Raw genomic sequence first — 23,166 nt, forward strand, 5'->3', positions numbered from 1 at the left:
GTGGGGTGCGGTAATGTTTGAGGTCAAGTTGGATTGAGTCTGGTGGATGGGAAGGAAGGATACCAGGTCAGGGACTGGATGTTGTAAGTCTCTGGGGGAGGTGTAGTTGCAGGTTGTATGAGGTAACTAGGAGATATGCTTCGAGTGTTTACTCAAAACTAGATTATATATTTAATAATCTACCTTTTCCTATATACTTAATTTCATCAGACCCTTCTGAAGTCTCCAATTTAAATCAAGAGTTTATGAGGTTTGCATGCATATGGGGAATTGCCCTATGAAAAACTCAATTTCCTGGGCAATTCCCATTGATGCTGGAATAACAACTGTGTAGCCGTTGGAAAATCTGAGGCAATGGGAGAAGGCAGGAAGATTTGGGATCCTGACTCATGCCTGTTTACTTGCTTTTTTCTCATGCCACCTAACACCTTTCTTCCCCATAGACCAAACCCACAAGTAACATCCGAAGAAAACTTCCCCCTACATTTTTACTTGTGGAGTAAAATATTTTGAATAACTTACCAGTTAAGGGAATGAAAGTCAAAATAAATGTCTCATTCAGAATATAATCAGATGTCACAATAGAAAAAAATCTAAAGACCGGAGGGATAAGCTACAATAAACCAAATTAACTTTTCTCAATACCCAACTTTACTGACCTCCATCAGCCTACCAAGATATTTTCTAAGAGGCCACAGATATGAAATTTATTATTAACCACAAGAACATAAACCTATAGCTTCTCCAAGAACTAAGATATCGGAGGGAAATTTCAGTACCACCTTGTTTTATAAATGACTCAGCGTGATACACCAAAACAGGTATAAACTGGCATAAGCAAATTAATTCTATCAATCTCATTCACGTTACAACCAAATTCCACTCCTGGTTTGCACGTTATGCATTTAGTATTCATAATTATTTTTCCTAAATATTACTGTAGATGTACACAACAAACAAATGCACCCTGCATCTGTAAAATGAACACTGCCTTTTTAGACATTTTTCAATCTCTGCTTGACTGTAATGTTGCATTATTGGACAGAGCTCTGGGCTGCATTTTAGTGGATGCATTGCATGTATGTGTATCAATAGCATGTATCAATCTGAGATTGCGACTATTGTGGAAAACTGAATATAGGTGGAGTTATCATAATTATTCAGCCACCTTGCTATCACACGCACTCGTGACCATATTAATGCCTGCCATAACATATAATCTTGATTTGTTAGAAACCTGTTCAATACAATCATTGAGAAATAGGGAGGCGCCTGCTTCTCCAAGGAGACTCGCCTGTTTCTGTATTACAGCTTATCAGTAACTCGCGTTTTATTTGTCAATCATCTCAAATGCTCACAGTAGTAAATGGGGGCAGGTGTGTCAAATTTAACTGCTGAGTACTTGTAGGATCTGTTTCACTTCAGATGAACTAACTTCAGACACTTGTGACTCTTCCCCTACAGAAGCGGCAACAGTTTTATTAAATACCCTATATTTTTTGAAAGGTGAGATTTTCTTCTTGTTTCTTTAATTCTGGACGGAAAGCTAAATAAAACTAGGTTGGAGGTTAATGCAAGATCTAGTACAAATATGTGGCAGGACCTGTCTTTCTCGTTTTCTGTACAGAATCTGGTTTGAAGTTCCTGTTCCTTTAACAAAAACCTACTGTGTGTGTTTCAGGTTAACTTTTTTTTTAGTCACTATTCTGATTTTCTGCAACCCAAATCAAACATACAAACACTAATCCTGATATTATAGTTTCAATCTGTCTGAATGCTGACTAGCAAACTGGAGTGGTACAATTAGTGTTATGAAAACAATTGTTTACATCATTATGCAAGTAGTGATTTGTTTAGGTCATGGCACATCATAGCTGTAAAAATCAAATTTATTTTTGAAACTACAGATAGAGTGAAATGTAAGTCAAAGGCAACAAAGCATAATGAAATACACTAAGGGAGGGGAATGGGTCAATCTTGACGGAAAAGGGAGGTCAGTGACCTAGAAAAGCAAAAGGAAAAGCATACAATGTGGTGAAGATTAGTTGGAAGTCAGAAGACTGGAGAGTGTTTTTTTTTAAAAAAGGCAGGGGATAACTAAAAAAGCAATAAAGGGAGAGTAGATGAAATATTAATGCAAGTTACCTAGTAATAGAAAAGATGGCAAGAAGTTTTTTTAATTGTATAAAAGGTAAGATAGAGATAAGAGTGGACACTGGACCACTGGAAAATGAGGATGGAAAAGTAGTAATGGGAAACAAAGAAATGGTGGCAAAAGTGAGTATGTATTTTGCATCAGTTTTCACAGTAGAAGACACCAGTAACACACCAGAACTTCAAGAGAGTCAGAGCAGAGGTGACTGTAGTGGTCATCAATAAAGAGAAGGTGCTGGGGAAGTTGTAAGATCTAAAGGTGGATAAATGACCTAGACTAGATGGACCAACACCAGAGTTCTGAAGGAGATAGCTGTGGAGATTGTAGAGGCATTGGTGGTGATCTTTTAAGGAATTACTGGAGTTACAGGGGGTCCCAAAGGACTGCAAAATGGTAAATGTAACATTCCTGTTCAAGAAGGGAGGGAGGCAAAAGACAGGAAACTATAGGCCAGTTAGCCTGACCTCTGGTAACAATTTAGAGTCCATTATTAAGGATGAGATTACTTGGTGAAATAGGGCTGAGTCAGACATCTTCCTTAAGGGGAGGTCATGCTTGACAAATATTTTGAATTCTTTGAGGAGATAATGAGCAAGTTAGACAAAGGAGAGCCAGTGGATGTGATCTATTTGGATTTCCAAAATACCTTTGACAAGGTGCCAAACAGGAGGCTGTTAAATAAGGCAAGTTTGTGGTGTTAGGGGCAAGGTACTGGTATGGATAGAGGATTGGTTGACTGGCAAGCAGACAGTAAGGAGGTCATTTTCAGGATGGCAGCCAGTGACTAGTGGAGTTTTGCATGGATCAGTTTTGAGACGACAATTATTCACATTTTATATTAATAATCAGGATGAAGGAGCTGGGGGTATTGTTGCTAAATTTGGAGATAACACAAAGATATGTGGGGGGGGGTCAGGTAGGAATGGGGAAGTGTGGAGGCTGCAGAAGGTCTTGGATAGGCTAGGAGAGTGGGCAACCAAGTGGCAGATGGAATGCAAATGTGGAAAAGTATGAGGTTATGCACTTGGTAGAAAATAGTCGATGCATCTATTCTTTCTAAATGAGGAAGAGGTTCAAAAATCTAAAGCATGACAGGACTTGGAAGTCCTAGTTCAAGATGGTCTTAAGAGTAAAATGTGGGTTCAGCTGGCAGTTAGGAAGTCAATTGCAATGTTCGCATTTACTTCGAGGCCTAGAATACAAGAGCAGAGATATGCAGCTTCAGCAGTACAGAGCTCTAGTTAGACCACATTTGGAATATAGGACGGGACCACAGGAGGCCTACAAGAATGATCCAGGGGATGAAGGGTTTCTCCTATGAGGAGTGATTGAGCGTCTAAGCATTGGAGTTTAGAAGGATGATGGTGAAACCTGATTGAAACTTTCAGAATACTGAAAGGCCTGGATAGAATGATATAGAGAAGATGGCTCCAGTAGCAGGAGAGACTAGGATCCGAAGGCACAGCCTCAGAGTGAAGGGATAACCCCTTGGAACTGAGATGAGGAGGAATTTCTTCAGACAGAGGGTGTGAAGTCATTGCCACAGAAGCCTATGGAGGCCAAGTCATTGAATGTATTTAAGACAGGTTCTTAATTAATAAGAGGATCAAGGGATACATGGAATGGGGTCGAGAAACATATCAGCCATGATTTGAATGGCAGCGCAGACTCGCAGGAGCAGAATTAGGCTATTTGATCCAATCTCTTACTCTCTAAGTGCTTGAAGACTGTCTGTCTGAAATTGCAACAGTCCCTGAAAGAAGGTCGAAGATGAAATGATCATGATTGGCTTTGTTTAGAAATTGATTGAGGATTTATTTGGATATAATCATTTTAAAAAGCATGCTGTTTATGCTTTAAGTACTCCCAGTGGAAAATGTAAATTACATTTTTTTTAAAAAAACAGGAATAATGCATACTCCAAAGTGTAACAAGTTGCACAGAAACCAAACATTGACACACAAACTAATAATGCATCTGTAGATACAGTCCTTTCATGTTAATCAGCCAGTTGGTTGACTTAGAAGAAAAGGTTTGATAATCTATTTGGACAAGTGACATATAATGGTTCAAGCCATTTGAGAGCTAAAATTCTGGTTTACTAACTAAGCCTTGCATTTGCTGGCAACCTTTGTTACAGCAAAACAGCAAGTTTTCAGTAGGGGAGGGCAACTACCAACCACGCACAGACTCCCAAGTGATGCAATATATTTCTGAAAGAGTCAGTTCTGTCTCAATTGTTGACTGCAAAATGGGAATGTGTTTCACCATCTTAATCGCAAGTCTTGAACCTTTGAAAAACAAAGTCGTAGAGGTATACAGCACGGAAACGGTCTCTTTGGTCCAACTCACCCATGGTTTCCTAAATTGAACTAGTCCCATTTACCTGCATTTGACCCATATCCCTCTAAAAATTTCTTATTCGTGTATCTGTCCAAATGCGTTTTAAATGTTGTTGTAATTGTACCTACTAGAATAATATGCATAAGAAAAATAACATCTTTGCAAGAGAGCTTTGATCAGGAACTCATTTGCCTCATTTCCGATCATCTGCAAATATGGTACAGTATTCCCCAGTGTGAACATACTAATATCAACAACTACTTGCACTCATGCCACGTGCCTTTAGCATAATGAAGCGTCCTAAGGTGTTTCACAGGAGCATTATCAAACAAAATTTGACACCAAGCCACATAAAGATGTATTAAGTCAACATAATTAAAATTGCATTCAAAGAGGTGAATTTTAAAGGGTATCTTAAAGTAGGAGAGAGGGGATTAGTTTAGGGAGGCAATTCTAGAAATTAAGACCAAGGCAGCTGAAACCATGAACGTCAATGGTTGAACAGCGAAAATTTGGAATGAGTAAGAATAGCAGGAATTGTTGAATTTGAATAGGAATTAAATGATCAATATACTTTTTTTTGTATTCATTTAATTCCTATTCCAATTCAATTCCATCAGTTTATTTTAATTATCTAATCTACATAGCAGTACAGAAATGAAAAGTTACAAGAGAACAGATATTCCAATTATGGCCTGAAACACAAGGTGGTGATAAGCTGACTTCTTGAACCACTGCAGTCCCATGTGCTGTAGTTACCCCCTGAGTGTGGTTCAGAAGAGAATTCAAAGATTTCAATCCAGTGATAGTGACGAAATAGCAATATAATTTCAAAACAGGATGATTGAGTTAAAGGGGTTTTTCAGGTAGTTGTGTTCCCAAGTACATGCTGCTCTTGTTCTTCTAGTAGTAGAAGTTGCGGGTTTTGATTGTGCTCTTTAGCCAGAGCCTTACTGAGTTGCAACAAGTTACTTTGGTCTATCTTTTCTTCCACGTACACTCGTTTGCATGAAATTTGAAATCTGTGATTGAGATTACCATCACATGTTGAGTATGTGTAATTTTGCCATGAGGGATCTGTGCACTAATCATGCCACATTAATATAGTGGAGCAATTCCATTTGTATTGTTGGCATATGTTTTCTATCACCATAGAGTGTAAAAACACACCATCCTAAAACATATTTTAAAATAAGTACATACATCTGGATTTGATAAATATTATGAAATGAAGAAACATCTTGGGGGACACTTACCAGTAAAACTTGGTAGGGAAAATAATCTTATATTGCTGTTTGGTATAACCCTGTGAATTCATGCCCTGTCAATGAGGTCGCCATTATAAATGCCTTATGGGAATTAGATTTTGTGTCCACAATATTTTAATTCTGAGGAAAAGGATTAAAATGCCAGTGGAAAGCACAACAGGTAAATTAGTTGATGAACCTTGGAGAAGCCTGCTAATGAGTTAGAAGCATTCTAATAGGTAAACAAAAAAGATCTTGACACTTTCAAATATTAGTAGGTACTGTCAGATAATGTAGATGTGGTTTTTAATCCAATTATTGATCATAGAGCTCTCTGCTGAGAAGGGTCAGTTGACCATTACTACATTATGCTTGTGTTGAGGTCTCCAGGATCCACAGTATTTTCCTGTTATGTTCTAATGATGTTGCATTTCTTACTCATTATTTGAAGTATTACCAGCATGTTATTTTTAAACCAATCACACTTCTGCATATTTTAGAGTCAAATAATACATGTATACAAGAAAATTCAGTGCTGATAAATTTTATTCTCCACAAATTCAGTACTGTCAGTTGTCATCAGAACATAATCTGCAACAAAAATTATAATGAATTACCCCAGGGATTTCTGATTTTACAAAGGATAGCTATTAAATGATCAGCCAATATTGAAATTCTTTATTGTTGCTTGTTCTAGCGCTGTGTGTATCTTCCAATGCTATTCTTTTAATCACTTTTTATTATAGCCATGGGAGAAAACAGCTTTCAGACTGTGGCAGTGTTTTGTGACTGGCTTCGTAAGAATTAAAAACTGTAGACTTCGGCACTCCATTCAGGTATACCAATAGTTCATGATTGTCCTTCTATAAAGAAGGTACCCAAGACATCCAGAAATTCTAATATTTTAGGCTGAAATTGTTCTCGCCATAATTTTAAACATTGGAATATTATCCTAAAGACCTACTGAATTGTGGAAACGGGCCCCTATCTCAGGTGGTTCCCTGACATATTGTGGTAAGAAATTCATTTTTACTTAGCGGCAGTTTTAGTTTAGATATTCCAGAATGTGAGCATTTGATAACATCACTATTTGATAATAGTGATACCTGAATTTGATATGTAAATGTTGAATGAGCAAAACTCAACTCCAGAATGGAAGTCGTCTTCATTTTTCTTCCAATTAACTTCTGGGATGTGAGCATCATTGAATAAAGACAGCATTTGTTGCAAAACCATTATTACCTATGCAAACATAGAGTGACCCTTTCTTGAGGCATTGTACTCACTATGGGGTAAATTAACCTGCAGTGATATTTGGAAGGAGTTCCAGGCTGTTGATTCAGCAGCAGTGGGAAAAGCTGCAACATGGAAGTTCCAAGTCAGGATGGGGTATGGCTTGGCAGGAGAACTAGTAGATGTTGGTGTTCTCCAATCATCTACTCCCCTTCTAATTTTAAATGGTAGATGTCACATGTTTGGGAGGATTTATCAAAGGCACCTTAGTGAGTTGCTACAGTGCATCCTGTAGGTAGTACATGCTGTTGCTGATCTATGCCAGTGATAGAGGAATGAATGTATAATGTGGTGAATACAGTGCCAATAAACCAGGCTACTTGGACTTCGAGTGTTGGAGTTATATTCTACATTGTGCTGAGAGGTTATTTGGCCCATCAAGTCTTCACTCATCCAGGGAATGGAGAATATTCCACCAATCCTCTTCCACTTCTGCCAAGTAGATGGCGGGCAGGTTTTTGGGAGTCTGAATGTGCTTGCTGCAGGATTCTCAGCCTCTGAATTAGCTTTCTTATTTACATGGTTAGTCCAGTTAAGTTTCTAGTCAATTGCTGCGCCCGAATGTTGATGGTGGGGGAATTTAACAATAGCAGTGTCATTGAACATCAAAGGAAGATGGGCATATGTTGTCTTTTTTTGGAGATGGTCATTGTCTGGCACCTGTATTGTGAAAATATTCCTTTTTATCAATATATGAATTCAATCATTTGGGAACCTTTCCTGAAGTAGAACTGTTTCACTAAGCATACCTATGTTTTGCTGATGTACCAGCAAAGTGCTAGCATAAAGCTGTTTACCAACCTCTTACAGCCTACAGATTGCTAAAGTGAAGCATTTATTGCTGCTTTACTTGTGTAAAGACATTACATATATTTGTGTTAGCAAAGTCTGCACTTATTAGAACACCATCTGTTGGATAAACAATCATTTCAATGTAGTTCTTGTGGTTGTAAGCGACTAGTCACACACCCCAATCACCACATACTGATAGAAACATGCATGAAGGAACGTTTGGGTCTGTGTGGACCGTGGGTGTGTTGAGGGTGTGCTTATTTTACTTTTGCATGTATTATGTCTGCTACGTTGTTTGGTTACAAAGGCAAAAACATTTTGCAATAATTATTGATAGTGTGACCTCAACTTTTAGTAAACTGCTTTGCGCTGCTTCAGACTTGTCACTACAGTATTTCTTCAATAGGTAAGGCCCTAACTTAATAGTTGAAATGTTCAAATAATCAGTTGAACTACTTTCTTGGTTTTGCTATTTAAAACCCCTCATGATCCCACAGTTTGGGAATATTTACAAACTGAAGGATAAACCTTTCATGTTTGAGGAGCTTGAGGTATGTTTGGTTAATTAGTTGCAGATGCATCTGTCAACATCTTGAATTGTTGAACTGGGAGCTCAAATGGCAGTATCTGGCAAAGGTAGGGAAGGCAAAACAGGATGTTCAATTTCAATTGTATTCTGGTCTCAATTTATGGACAAGTGCTCTATCTGCCCAAAACAGTATTGAAAAGTGAGCAGACATTCCATCATAACTCCTACAATGAGTGAACTGGGTTTGATAGGAAAATGGACACGCAGCTTGTGGAGGTGTAAAGAGTTTTAGATGCTGGAAGAAGTGTGGTAAGCTCAAGGGGATGAATGGTGCCATATCAAAGATGGCTCGTGGATATTATGACATTGAGGCATTTGCAACTCTAGGAGAATAATGTTTCATTCTGCAATGTTTTTTGTTAGTTAGACTAGATAGTGATGCAAATGGCAATGCTCAAACTGCATGGGCAGTGATAATTCTACTCCAAAAATCCCCCAGGAAAATTCCTTCACAGTGACTTGTGAAAAGTACTCCATGGGATGGGAAGGAAACGATGAGGAGCTGCTCCTCCAGTTGACAGGTTCTCTCCCCTGCACACTGCTCATAGTAAATCTATCTGCAGCAAACACGAGAGAAACCACTTCTGGCTGGAAGAGCAGCGAGCAGTGTGGCTCATACCAGCACAACGGAGTAGGAGCCCAAGGTTCGGAGCAGGGAACCAAAGACCAGGACCAGAAGCCAGCCAGTGATTTACAGCGCCCTGGGGAAGCTGAAGCTGGGACCAGTTATCTTGCTGAAGTGGAAGGCAGCATTCAGAGCTGCCTCTTGGTCAGGTGGCTATTCGCTCACTGCAACCAAAAGGGACCTGGGGGAGAAAGAAGGCAGCAAGGAATACAGAAGTTGCAGGGGACACAAAGTGAGGGTATGGGGGGGCTGTAAATTAGATTGGGAGAGGGAGTGAAGCTAGAATAGTGGAGAAAAAGCATTATGGCAACACAATAGCCAAAATCTTACCAGTCTGTGGAAAGCATATTTAGTGTGATTGGTTTTTGTGTAGAAGTATATTACTTATTTTGGGACAAACTCTTGTGGTTGTTGCCTCATATCAGTTTAAATACTGTGCTAGCTGAAACATTAGTGCTTTCCTAGTGCAGCTTTAAATTTAATGGGATTAATGACTGATAGTGAGGGCTTCTAATTCTGTTTCTGTGTGTGTCTAAATAGCTATATGCAAACACAAATGTGTAAGCTACTGTTTCTCTGTGGCTGCAGCACCTAATGTAGTTGGTAAGAATAAAAAGTAACCCTTAAAAACTAAAATAAGACAAAATGTGCACTGGTACATGACTTTGCTACATTGACCAAAACTTGTTGCAACACTCCAGAATTATTCTGGATGCCTCCCATTTGTTGGAGCTCTGTCCATATTGGAATGAATGGTGCCATTACTCAAAATCAAAATGCCTCCCAATTATGGGGGTTGGATGGGGAGGGGAGGGTTGTTACAGGGTTTAGGGGGAGGAATGGGTTTTAGTAAGAGAATCATTTGAGAAGTACAAGCTAAGTAGTGTGATTCCCTCTCACTGTCTGATCCTTTATTAGGATGCAACAGCTTTCCTGCCCTGGACGGTCTGCAGGATAAAGCAAAACATATTCACTGATCAATATAGGTATTGCCCAGTTTCTCAACAAACAGAAGCCTTCCATGATTTGCCTTAACAAGTGTTGTGTTTGGCATGCTCTGAGATGTCCCTGGCGTGATATATTTCTTGGTGTGTGCATGTGTTGAAGCCTCCAAACTGACATAGCCACCCTCAGAGGGATCCTCCTTTCCTGGCAGAGGCAGCTGAAGGAACAAGCTGGGAAGTACACTTTCTACTGGAATCTGAAGACGGGCAATGACAGTCATGTTCGTGGAGTGTACTTTACCATTCCAGGAGGATTTTGGATGCACAGCCAGAACTCCAACTGTACAAATGAAAGACCATGAGGTTTCACCTACAGCTTAGTCATGCCCATTATGTGATTGTCATCACTTGTGTCTTGGCCCTGGACTCCAATGAAGATGTTCAACAAATGTTCTATTCTTGATTAAAATCTTTACTACCATCCCACAAAGAAGAAAATATCATCCTCTGGGACTTGTGCCTGAGCTGACCATCATGCTGTCTGGGTCAACTGGAACAAAGGGGGGGGGGAGAAAAGATGGGAAAACCAATGCAAATGGCATATTCTTAATAATAAAGTATGACCTTTATTTTAACCAGCATCCTTGTCTACCAACAGGACAAACATAAAAACACATGGACGTCTAGATTTGTACGTCATGTCATTGTTCAGTGATGTCTGTATCACTCAGTTCTTGTGTGGTTCTGCTGCCTGATGGCTTAATGATGAATATGCACCAAGCACTAAGATGTCACCTGGCCCGAACTTCCAAGTGAAAGAAGAGGTGTATCTCACTGCAGAGTAGCCTGACTGAAGGGTGGAACTTCAAGTGCAGCTCTCAACCAATCTGAAAATCTTCACAAATCCAACCCTATTTCAGAATAATGGAATAAAGCACATTTGGCTGTAATAGGTTGCCGTGTCCAGACCTTTGGAATTGAGCATCATTAGCAACAGGCCTGGTTTAATGAAAGTGCTGAAATATATGGTCTCCAAGAACAAAACCAAGCAGCTAACATTACCTGCTAGAACAACTTAGGGTCATGAGTCAGGGAGGCAACATTTCAACAACTTGAGGCTGCTACTCAAATATAAATCTGGAAGATAAACTGCTTGAGGCAGGAAGAAACACTCCAACAATATGCTGACCACCATATCATATAACGATGCTTTAAAGCCTTGAAAGACCATAACAAAATGGACAAAACTCCTGGCTCACAAGGTGATTTTCTGAAGGACGGCAATGCCATCCGCCAATTCTGCAAAGAGCACTTTCAAATACTCTTGCACAATGTATTAACAATGTCAGCTGATGGCATTGGGAGATACTCTCCAGGCTCTAATGTAGAATCCATGGGTGAACAACCTTCATTGGGAGAGCTGCAAGAAGTGGCACAACATGGCCTGTAGCCCTGATGATCTTCCAGGTGAAGTCTTCAAAGCTGGTGTATCTTTTTTTTTTTGTGTGTGTTTTTTGTTTTTTTTTTCTGACCATATTCCAAGAACTGTCCTGGCCCAATCTTCCTCCGTTGTTTCAATGACGTTCCCTCCATCATAAGGGCAGAACTGGGGATGTTTGGCACCATTCATGGTCCCTCAGACACGAAGGCACTCCATGTTCAAATGCAGCAAGTCTACACAATGACCACCACCTACAAGAGAATCTAACCATCACCCCTTGACATGCAATGGCATTACCATGACTGAATTCTCCACTATCCACATCCTGCAGGTTACCATTGACCAGAAACTGAACTATACTAGTCATATAAAAACTGGCTACAAAAGCAGGCCAGACATAGGAGTTCAGCAGTGAGTAGCATACCTCCTGACTCACCAAAGCTTGCCCCTATTACAAGGCACAGGTCGGGGCTATGATAGAATACTCCCCACTTGCTTGAATGTGTGAACTTCCAACACAAACTAGGACAAAGCAGTGATGGTCTGGGCCGTGCACACAACTTTCTGTAATTTCTTACAGTCCTGGGCAGAGCAGTTGCCATACCAGGCTGTTAAGCACCCGGACAGAATGCTTTCAATAGTGCATCTGTAAGAGTTGGTGAGGGACCATGTGGACACGCTAAATTTCCTGAACTGCCTGGAGGAAGGAGGGGTGAGAGTAAAGGATATCCCTTTGCCTCACCATCACCCCCCATTCCCAAATCCCTACTTCATTAAGTTCAAGAATTTGAGAATTGTAATAATAATCAAGGAGGAAGATAAATCATGCTGTTGAAACTGAGGCATTTTCGTCTTGTCCTTTTTGGCGGCAGTGGACAAATCCCTGTCACATTCTCTTGAATCACACTCCTCTTGTGGCTGAGGAACATCTGGTATATACTGCCAGACAAATCCAAGAAAATGTGGAGAATAATACCAGGAATGCTTCACTGTATTCATTGACTCCAGCACTTGACTCCAAGTTGTGAAGCCATGTGGAGTGTGCTCCAGAGGTTTTAACATCCAAGGAACATTATCACAATTTTTTTTAAATTCACGAATGGGATGAGGGTGTCGCTGACCAGGCAGCACTTATTGCCCATCCCTAATTGCCCAGAGGACAGTTGAGTCAACCACATTGCTGTGTGTCTGGAGTCACATGTAGGCAGATCAGGTAAGAATGGACTTTAGTGAACCAGATGGGTTTTTTCGTGACAATCTCTTCATGGTCGTCATTTGACTCTTCATTCCAGATATTTTTTATTGAATTCAAATTCCACCATCTGCCGTCACAGGATTCAAACCCAGGTCCCCAGAACATTACCTGGGTCTCTGGATTAACAGTCCAGTGATTTAATTCCACTAGGCCATTGCCTCCCAGTAGTTGCTTCATGATTGTATGATTGCGATGGGAGATCTGAACAGATGCCTTTACAACATGACCTGTGACATGCAAAGCTGTGTGATAGTCCCCATAAATTTACAATTACTTGACAGTTATTTGTCTCTGAGAAACTGTCCTCTAACCCTGTTGCAGTGTTAATTACACAAAGATTAAAAACTCTCTAACCTAAGTTTCCTCCATGCCACATACTGGCCACCACAGATGCATATGATCTACAGTTTGCAGATCCCTGCAGCGTCGTTGCCTAGTCTGCACCAGATTTGCAAGCTTCTCTTTCATTCTTCAATTCTGCTTGCACAACACTCAACATGTCCTTTGTTACCAAAACAAAACTTTGCCATCAAACCAGACTTGTTCAGCTAAATATTCCCCTTCTCATAGATATGGAAGGAAAGATTCAAATATGTTCAGCATTTCCTATAACTTGGCAGCCACCTCTCTTAAACCACGACTATTGATGAGGAGTTCCAACATTGAGCTGATTCGATCTTCTACAAACTGCTGCAGTCAGTAGTTGACAACAGAAACTCCCCAAAGTCCTACAGAATAGTTGTCATCACCATATTCCAGTACTGCAGTGAGACCTTGACACTGCTTCAGTGATACACAAGACCATGAAAGAAATTCTATCAGCAATGCCTCTGCTGTATCGTCCAGAATCAACAGGAGGACTATCGAACATAAACCAGCGCGCTTGAAACTGTTCCACAAGCATTCAGGCAAAACTATTGTAAAGTTGACTTCAATTGACTGGACATTGAGTAATAGCCAAAAGTGGCTTCTCTGTCAGATCCTGTTTCCTCAACTCTCAAATGACCAACATTTCCAGGATAGGACAAAGAAAACACCAAAGACACTGAAGTTCACACTAAAGCCCAGCAACGAGAAGCAGTTTACAATCAATTGCTCATGCAACCTGCTGGACAAGTTGACATCTTGAAGATCATTTCATAGAGTCCTGTGTCAGAACCTTCCAAGTCAAAGTCCCTTCAAAACAAGGGGCCTCTGACAACCTCTTAAGGTTTTTAAATTGAACTCCTCGTTGCATCAGTTGGCCAATTCTCACATGTTGCGTTCTTACATGCTGAGAAAATTATGGACAAGATCCTAGTCAGTCATACAATTTATTGGGCACTGTTAACCCCTACGCAGATTTACAAGCACTCGGGGCCAACAGCCCCAGAAACGCATCACAGCAGCAATGGCGTTATCCACATGGAAAAATTTATCTGTCTATTTGAAAGTCCTAAAGATGTTGTGTTTTTTTTTCCTTTTACAGCACAGTATGATGGAAACTCTGTTCTAATCATTTCAGTACACTTTTTCTTATGTAGCAAGAGAAAGGCATCAACAGGCTTGAGTAACTCTGCTCTTATCATCTCCCAAAAAACTAGTAGTTTTACCAACAGAACAATTAGTATTTCCATAACAGTGATATAAGGTCAGAGTCTTTTTACAGCATGGAAAGAAACCCTTCGGCCCATTGTGTCCACGCTGACTATCAAACATCCATATTCTAATTCCATTTTCCAGCACTTGGCCTGTAGTCTTGTATTTCAAGGCACTTTGAGTGTTAATTTAAAAATAGCTCCCTAAGGTCTTCAGGGTTCCTGCCTTTACCATCCTTTTCAGGCACAGCTCCAGATACCCACAACATTCTGGGTGAAAAAGCTATGTCAAATCCCCTCTCAACCTCCTGATCCTTACCTTTTAAAACTCTGCCCCTTGTCACTGAATCCTCTAAAGGGAAAAGTTTTGCACTATCTACCCTATCTATGCCCTCAAAATTTTGTACACCCGAATCAGATTTCCCCTCGGCCTGCTCTGCTCTGAGGAAATCTACACAGCCTAACTAGTCTCTCTTCACACCTAAATCATTCCACCCCAAGCAACATCCTGGGAATGATCTTCTGCGCCCTTCCTAACACAATCTCTCATCCTTCCTATAGGCCAGAACTGCACACAATAGTCCAGCTGAGGTCTAATTAACATTAGAGACAGCTCCATCATAACCTCCTTGCTCTTGTTTTCAATGCCTTTAACAATAAAGGCAAGTATTGCTTGTGCCTTAATGATTGTATTTACTTATCCTGCTGCCTTCAAGGATCTATGGACATGGCACACCAAGGTCCTTCTAATCTTTGGTACTTCGTATTCCTGAATATTGGAATAAGTTTTCTTAAATCTGACCTCCATAAAGCTTTCCAATTACAGTCCTAATATAGAGTGACAATCTACATCAATTTTAATCACTGCAATCAGCTTGTAATATCACACACCTTGATGTCCAATGCTATTTAGTCATTTAGAGTTTACTGGGGTGTGATTAGTGGTCTCTTGAGATGATGAGGGACGACAAAAATGCCTTTACACTTAATGTACTATGCTACTTATCAGCAGTTCCTGGCTTGTGTTTATGTACGGACCAAATGGGTCTCTTACTCTCTTGTACTGGGCTGATCAGGTGTGACTGCTTGTTCATTGAATTTGGAGAAATATTTTGGAAAGCTTTTTGCTGCCATCTAATTTCCAGCAATTTGCTGTAATCCTGAGAAGAGCCTAACAGATCTCGTTCAATCAAAAGGAATGAAGATGTTCAATCTGAACCATGTAATTCACATTTCTCCCTTCCTGCCAACAGATTACAAGAATGCAAAGTGAGAAATGGTTCTTGAATTAAGCTAATAGCTCAAGTTAAATAAAATTTCTACTGATTTATTCAACATGTAATAATTTTATTTTCAGGAATTGGAGGTTCTGCTTGTCATAGTGTCCCAGTAATTAGGTAAAGTATGTACCAATGTTAAGTCCATAAAATATAGGAAAATAATTAGGCCATTCAATCATGGTTGATACATTTCTAAACCCCATTCTCCTGTCTTCTCCCCATAAACCTTGATCCACATACCAATCAAGAACCTCTCTCTGTCTTAAATATACTCAATGACTTGGTCTCTGTAGCTTTGTGCAGCAATGAGTTCCAGGGATTCATCACCCACTGGCTGAAGAAATTCCTCTCAGTTATAACGAGTTGTCCCTTCACTCTGAGGTTGTGCCCTCCGGTGCTAGTCTCACCTACTAGTGGAAATACTTTCTCCACATCCACTCTATCCAGACCTCAGTATTCTGCAAGTTTCAATCAGATTCCCCGCTCATCCTTCTAAACTCTACTAAGTACAAGGTCAGAAATCACACGACACCAGGTTGTAGTCCAACAGGTTTATTTGAAAACAGAAGCTTTCAGAGCCCTACTCCTTCTAACACCAGTGTTTTTCAAATAAACCTGTTGGACTATAACCTGGTGTTGTGTGATTTCTAACCTTGTCCACCCCAGTCCAACACCAAAACCTCCACATCACTGAGCACAGACCTAGAACCCTCAACCACTCCTCATAAGACAAGCCCTTCATCCCAGGGATCATTCTTGTAAACCTCCTCTGAAGCCTCTTCGAACACTATCCGTCCTTAAATACAGGGTCCAAAACCACTCTCAATTTTCCAAATGCAGTCTGACCAGAGCTTCATACAGCCTCAGAAGTATGTCTCTTCTCTTGTGTTTTAGCCCTCTTGAAATTTATGCTACTATTGCATTTGCCTTCCTAACTGCCAATTGAACCTGCATGTTAACCTTAACAGGATTCTTAACTAGGTATCCCAATACTTTTTTTGTGCTTCGGATTTCCAAAGCCTTTCCCTGTTTAGAAAATTAGTCTCCACCTCTTCCTACCAAGGGCATAACCTCAAACTTTCCCACATTTGTACTTAGTCTGCCTCTTCTTTGACCACTCTCTTAGACTGTCCAAGTCCTTCTGCAGCTTCCCTCAACACTACTTGTCCCTCCAGTATCTTTGTACCACCTGTAAACTAAGCAACAAGCCTTAAGTTCCTTTATTAAGATCGTTTAATGTGAATAGTTGTGGTCCCAACCCTGACCCCTGCGGAACGCTACTAGATACTGGCTGCTATCCTGAAAAAGACTCCTTGATCCCTACTCTCTGCCTTCTGCCAGTCAGCCAATCCTCTATCCATGCCAGTACCTTGCCCCTAATACCTTAGGCTCGTCTTTACTTAGCAGCCTCCTGTCCGGCACCTTATCAAAGGTCTTTTGGAGATCCAGAGATCATGTCCACGGTTCTCCTTTTGTCTAACATGCTTGACACCTCCTAAGAATTCTGACAGATTTGTCAGCCATGACCTCCCCTTGATGAAGATGTGCTGTCTCAGCCCTATTTTACCATGTACTCTGCAATCTCATCCTTTAATAATGGACTTTAAAATCTTACCAACAACAGAGGTCAGGCTAACTGGCCTATAGTTTCCTGATTTCTGCCTGCCTCCCTTCATAACCAGAAGAGTTACATTAGCCATTTTCCAGTCCTCTGGCACCCTCCCTGACTCCAAAGACTCCTGACAGATCACAACCAATGCCTCTACAATCTCCTCTGCTAGCTTCTTCAAAATTCTGGGGTGTAGTCGATCTGGTCTAGGTCATTTATCTACTTACAGGCCTTTCAGCTTCTCCAGCACCTTGTCTTTAGCGATGGCCACTATAGTCACTCACCTCTGCCCTGTGACTCTCTTGAAGTGCTGGTATACTGTTGGTGTTTTCCATGTGAAAACTGATGCAAAGTACCTTTCCCCACACCGCTACCAATTCTTTCTTCTCTGTTACTACTTTTCCAGTCCTGCTTTCCAGTGGTCCAATGTTCACACATACTTCTCTCACCCTCATGATTGTAGATATTAATCATTTGTAATACTGTTACATCTGATTCCAGCTTCTCTCTTGCAAAATGCAGGGAGAATTCTATCATATTATGGTCACTGCCCCTTGGGGGTTCCTTCACCTTAAGCTCCCTAATCTATTCTGCCTCATTAGACAAAACCAAGTTCAGAATTGGCCTGTTTCCTTGTGGGCTCAACCACAAGCTGTCTTTTTTAAAAAAAAAACGGCTCGCGGACATTCCATGAATTCCTTTTTCTTGATCTGCTACCAACCTGATTTTCCCAGTCCACCTGCATATTGAAGTCTCCCATGACTATTTGTTATAGTGCCTTTCTTACATGCCTTTCTATCTCGTGACCTTTTTTTTTTCCTTCCGCACATCCTGACTACTGCTAGGAGGCCTGTATACCCCATCGGCATCTTTTTCCCTTTTGCAGTTGCTCAACTACACCCGCACAGGTTCTATGCCTACTGACTCTTATGTCACTACTTGCTATTGATTTAACTTCCTTTCGGCAACCCCACCCCCTCTGGATATTTAGTAAAGGCTTATTTATCAGCTGCTTGTGGTATCAGTTGTGCTTCAGTTGGAGGTTTTCTCACCTCCAGAGGCAGTTTGCATCCCAGATTAATATCAAACTGCATCATGTACAACGATAGTTTACAGTTTCACCATGAAGGCTGTGTGAAGTGCTCGCTCTAAAATTGCACAAAATCAATCTGGGCAATCTAAATGTTTCACTTGAGGTTTCCGACATTCTGATCTTGCATAAAAGTACAAACTGTACTATACGTTCTTTTTTTGAGGACTGAATCCAACTCGATCCTTTCCAATTACTCCTCAGGTGAAAGTCTGGTATTTATATCATGATAACTGAAAGAAAATAACACCCATTCAATCTGAGACACCTCGAGAACTGCCTAGGCTGGAAGGATCAAAAAGACTTTTATGCCTGGTGGAGGCTTTGACATTTCAAGTATGATTTGTTTACAGAAATGTTGGACTTCTTTTAAGTGTCTTGCAGGACACGTGCAAGCTCTCAGTTAATTACCTATGCTGAGGACTACCATAGGAACAGTGAGTAGAATTCCCGGTATCATTTCCCCAGCTGACTCTCTGACCCTTGAGCCCAATTTAACCCTTGAGTAAGATTGCCCTAGAGCAAAAGCCTGCCCAGTTCATCAAAGGGGTCTTTTAACAGGCTTTGGGTTTTTTTAAGTATCTAATCAAATAGGACTATTGCATGTTTCTGACATCTGCTGTGACACGAAAAGAATCATGATTTTAAAAGTAAGACCACAGATTGGGTTTAGGCCATCCGTCTGCTAACTTTTTATGCTGGACAACTGTTAAACTGTGAAATCACACAGTAACCATGGATTTGGGAAAAGGGAAATCACGTTTTCCAAATCTACTAGAATTCTTTTGAGGATCTAACTAATAGAGTTGATCGGGGGAGCCAGTGGATATGGTTTATTTGGGCTTTCAGAAGGCTTTTGAGAAAGTCCCACATTAGAGGTTAATATGTAAAACTAAAACACAATAGGATTGTGGGTAGTGTTTTAAGATGGATAAAAAATTGGTTTGCAGACAAGAAATAAGAGTAGGTAAAAAAAAGGGTCTTTTTTCTGAATGGCAAGCACTGACGAGTGGGGTTCTACACAGATAGGTGCAGGACCCCAGCTATTCACAATATATCTTTCTTTAGATGAGGGAACTGATTGTAATACCTCAATTTTTCAGGTGATACAAGACTGGCTGTTTGGTAAATGCAGTGATGTTGTAGCGTGATTTTAGACAAGCTGTGAATAGGCAAATACATGGCAGGCATAGTAAATTGTGGTTAAATGAGGTTATCCACATTGGTAGCAAAAATGGGAAGGCAGATTATTATTTGAACGGCTATAACTTGTAAAAGGGAAATATTCAATAGGACTGTGTCCTCATGCACCTGTTGCTGAAAGTAAGTATGCAGGTGCAATAAGCAGTAAAGAAGGCAAACTGTATGTTGGCCTTCATTGCAATTGGAATTAAGTACAGGGTCTAGGATGTCTTGCTGCAATTATACAGGACATTGGTGAACCTGGAAAGTTGTGTGAAGTCTTGGTCTCCTTTATCTGAGGAAGGATGTTCTTGCTGTAGGACGAGTGTAGTGAAGGTTTACCAAAATGATTCCTAGGATGGCAGGACTGACGAGAGAGTGTGTTGGTTAAGAATGTATTCACTGGAGTTCAGAAGAATGAGAAAGGTTTCTGTGAGATCCTATCAAATTCTAAGGTGACTAGTCAAGTTAGATGCAGGAAGGATGTTGCCGATGGTCGTGGAATCCAGAATCAGGAATCATATTTAAGTGGTAAACATTTTGGGTCTGAGATGAGAAGTTTCTTCACCGAGCCTATGGCATTCACTACTGTAAAGTGGTTTGCGGCCAAACCATTGCGTTTTTCAAGAAGGAGATAGAAAGCTCTTGTGACTAGAGAGACCAAGGTTGGGTGGGGGGCAGAATTGGGATATTGAGCTTGATGATCAGTCATGACCATATTGAATGGTGGAGCAGGCTCAAGGGATCAAATGGCCTATTCCTGCTAGCAAGAACGTAAGTAGCCTCCCTTCCCACCCCAAAAAAGAGCATATTCCAATTCACGTCCTCAATTACGTACTACAAAAAAAATACTCAAACGCTAAAAATGCAAAAGCGCTTCACTGGATGTAAACAGAATTGAGGATGCAAGAAAAATTATGCAGGCTGAGTTCATTGCTATGGAATAGCAAAAAACTATAAGGAGACCTAAAAAACAGGTCTTTAAAATTTGAGGGGGTTCAACAGGGTGTAAGTGGGGAAAAAATGTTTCCACATGGATAAATCCACATACCAAGAAAAATATAAGAAAGCTACATAAAGATCAAATAAAGAAATTAGAAGGAATATTTTTATGTAGCAACTGGTAAGAATGTAAAACCTGCTGCCAAATGGAATGGATGACAATAATCACAAAGGGCTGGGTTTTTATTTATAACGTGAGTTCCAACAGGCACTCTATAATTGCCCTATTTATGATGTATGCACCTTTGTGGCTAATACACTTTGCATATATATGCAGCAATAAATGCCAGTTTTATTTGTAGAACCAGGAGCACCATTGCATCTCAGTAAACACACTGTACATGTAGTGGCACTCGAAGTTTGAGACCAACAGGAAAACATCTTTACACAAGTATTCTGACCAGGCTGAAACTGTCTTGCTGCCAACATACTGGAAAAACCAGTTAAACAAAAAGAGTTTCACTTCAATTGGCTTTTGAATACTGCAGTGATTCAACTTGCATTCAAGTGAAACTTTCATCACAAAGTGTGAGAATGAAATTATCAGAAGTGACTCGGTGGTTCTGATTTCATGAATTTAGTATCATTTTACTCGGTTTTCTGGATTTACTCTAACATGCATATTCCCATGGGATAACATTTTTAGAAACAATTCTCAAGGTATTAGCTAATTCTGGAATTAGCCATCAAGTAGCATATGTTCTGTCTTCTATCGTACCTTTATAATGGCAGACGGTTCTATTTGTATCATTCAATCAATTTACAATATGGCAAATATCCCTCCCTATTGTTTGCTCTCCTATTACACTGAAGAGCAAACTATTCTCTAAATGTACAGTACACATTATGAAGACTTGTGAAACACACCTTCTATCCCATGAATGGACTTGTATAGAAACTATCAATGCTTGACAAATGGATTTTGATCAAACAGTGGGGTATGAATTCTGCCAAATTTTTTAACTTGTTAATCCATTGATTGCCAGTAAGCACTGAGAAAGAAACTCGGTTCTTCTTATTTTGCACTAATGCTTAAACAAATTCCTATAAAACAGTAAAAGCTAGTCAAATGTCAGACCGCTTACTGTACTGCTGCCCCAAGTACTAAAACGAGCAAATGAAACTAATATACATCTTAAATACAAATTCTACTCACTCTCTATCATTACATATAATTTTCTATTCTTCCATCCTCCCTTTAGTGAAAGATCATTGACCTGAATCATGATTTGTTTCTTTTGTCTCCACAAATTCTGCCTGATCTGTGTATTTCCATCACTTCCTGTTTGAATCTCAGATTTCTAGCATCAGTAGTGACTTGATTTTGTGTGAATGAAGTCCCCATCAACTACTTATTTTAACGTTTGGAAGGATTAAAATAAAACCGTTGAAATTCAATTGATGAAAATAAATTCAATAGCATGTCATTTTCCTTAATGATTTTTAGAAGTTGTTAATGGGCTAACTACTTCAAAAAGTATTTGCACGACGATCTTCTTTTAAAAAAAGACTGTCACAAGAAATGTATTTTAAGTGAAATAGCAGCTTTTAACATTATTGTTCCTGAGTGCTGGTCAGATATCCCACTGATAGTACATGTTAAGATCATTGAATTGTCAAGGAATGTGGAATCATGGAATACGCCATTGCGTACATTTTATGGTCAGCTATTTCAATTTGCATGAAATGTACAATGGGAGCTGACCTGAAAATAGCTCAAATTGGGGATAGAAATATTTTCATAAACAGGTATTTTATTTTTAACATGAGGGCAAAATTGGTAACCAGTGCACAGTAAATAAAATCACCCTTTTTAAAAAGTCAGGCACTTGTAAACAGTCAGTCATTTAGCCCAGAATTATAAAACACAGGAGGCCATTCAACCCATCATTCCAACCCTATGAATTATCTGTTTGCCCCATTCTCCACTTTTACCAGAGCGCTGCAACCATTACTGTAGGTAGAGATTCAAATCCCTTTTGAAAGTTGCTATTGAATCTACTTCACCAATTTTCATGTTATACTTCACTCAATGAAAAAAAGTTTCCTCATCTGCCTCTGAATTAAATGTCAATTACGTCAAATCTGAATTCTCTAGCTACCAAACTTCCAGTCAGTGCAGTTTCTCCTCAACTACTGTTAAAGGCCTACAATTTTGAACACCTCCATTAAATTTCCTCTTACCTTCTCTGCCCTAAGAACAACAATCCCAGCTTCTCTAGTCTTTCCACATGAATGAAACCCTTAATATTTGATTCTATTAAATCTCCTTTCCTTGACAGCCTTTCTAAAGAACTGGACACAATATTTGAGCTGAGATATAACCAGTAATTTTATAAATGTTTATCATACAAACATGAGTTAGGAGCAGAGGTAGGCTATTTGACCCTTCAAACCTGCTATGTCATTCAATAAACTCATGACTGACCTATTTGTGTCACACATACTGCATAAATCTATTTCTAAAGAAAAGGGTCCTTTTTTTGCTTTTTTTAAATGTACTCTTTGTTCTCCCCTATACCTTCCTCCAATCACCTTAAAATTATACCCTCTCGTGATTGTCATTTTCGCCCTGGGGAAAAGTCTCTGGCTATCCACTCTATCTATTCCTCAAATTGATTACACTCTCTTCAATCACCTGCCAATTTTGCCAGTCTATGTTCTCCTGAAGTCTACCACTATCCTCCTTACTGAATACTACAATTTCAGTGTTTCTGTAAACTTTGAAACTATATCCTCTGT

The 23,166-nt window shown here is 39.9% G+C and overlaps 1 protein-coding gene across 1 annotated transcript in view; it reads left to right on the forward strand.

Moving 5' to 3' along the window:
- Nucleotides 1-1,358: 1,358 nt before the first annotated feature.
- sptssb (serine palmitoyltransferase, small subunit B) overlaps nt 1,359-23,166 on the forward strand; it is a 29,045-nt gene continuing 7,237 nt past the window's right edge. Inside the window, exon 1 of the mRNA XM_020510177.2 lies at nt 1,359-1,506. The gene's annotated coding sequence lies outside the window, so the exon portion shown is untranslated. The remainder of the gene's footprint in view (nt 1,507-23,166) is intronic.

This window comes from Rhincodon typus, chromosome 13, assembly GCF_021869965.1.
Source record: "Rhincodon typus isolate 14 chromosome 13, sRhiTyp1.1, whole genome shotgun sequence".
In the NCBI taxonomy this organism is placed as follows: domain Eukaryota; kingdom Metazoa; phylum Chordata; class Chondrichthyes; order Orectolobiformes; family Rhincodontidae; genus Rhincodon; species Rhincodon typus.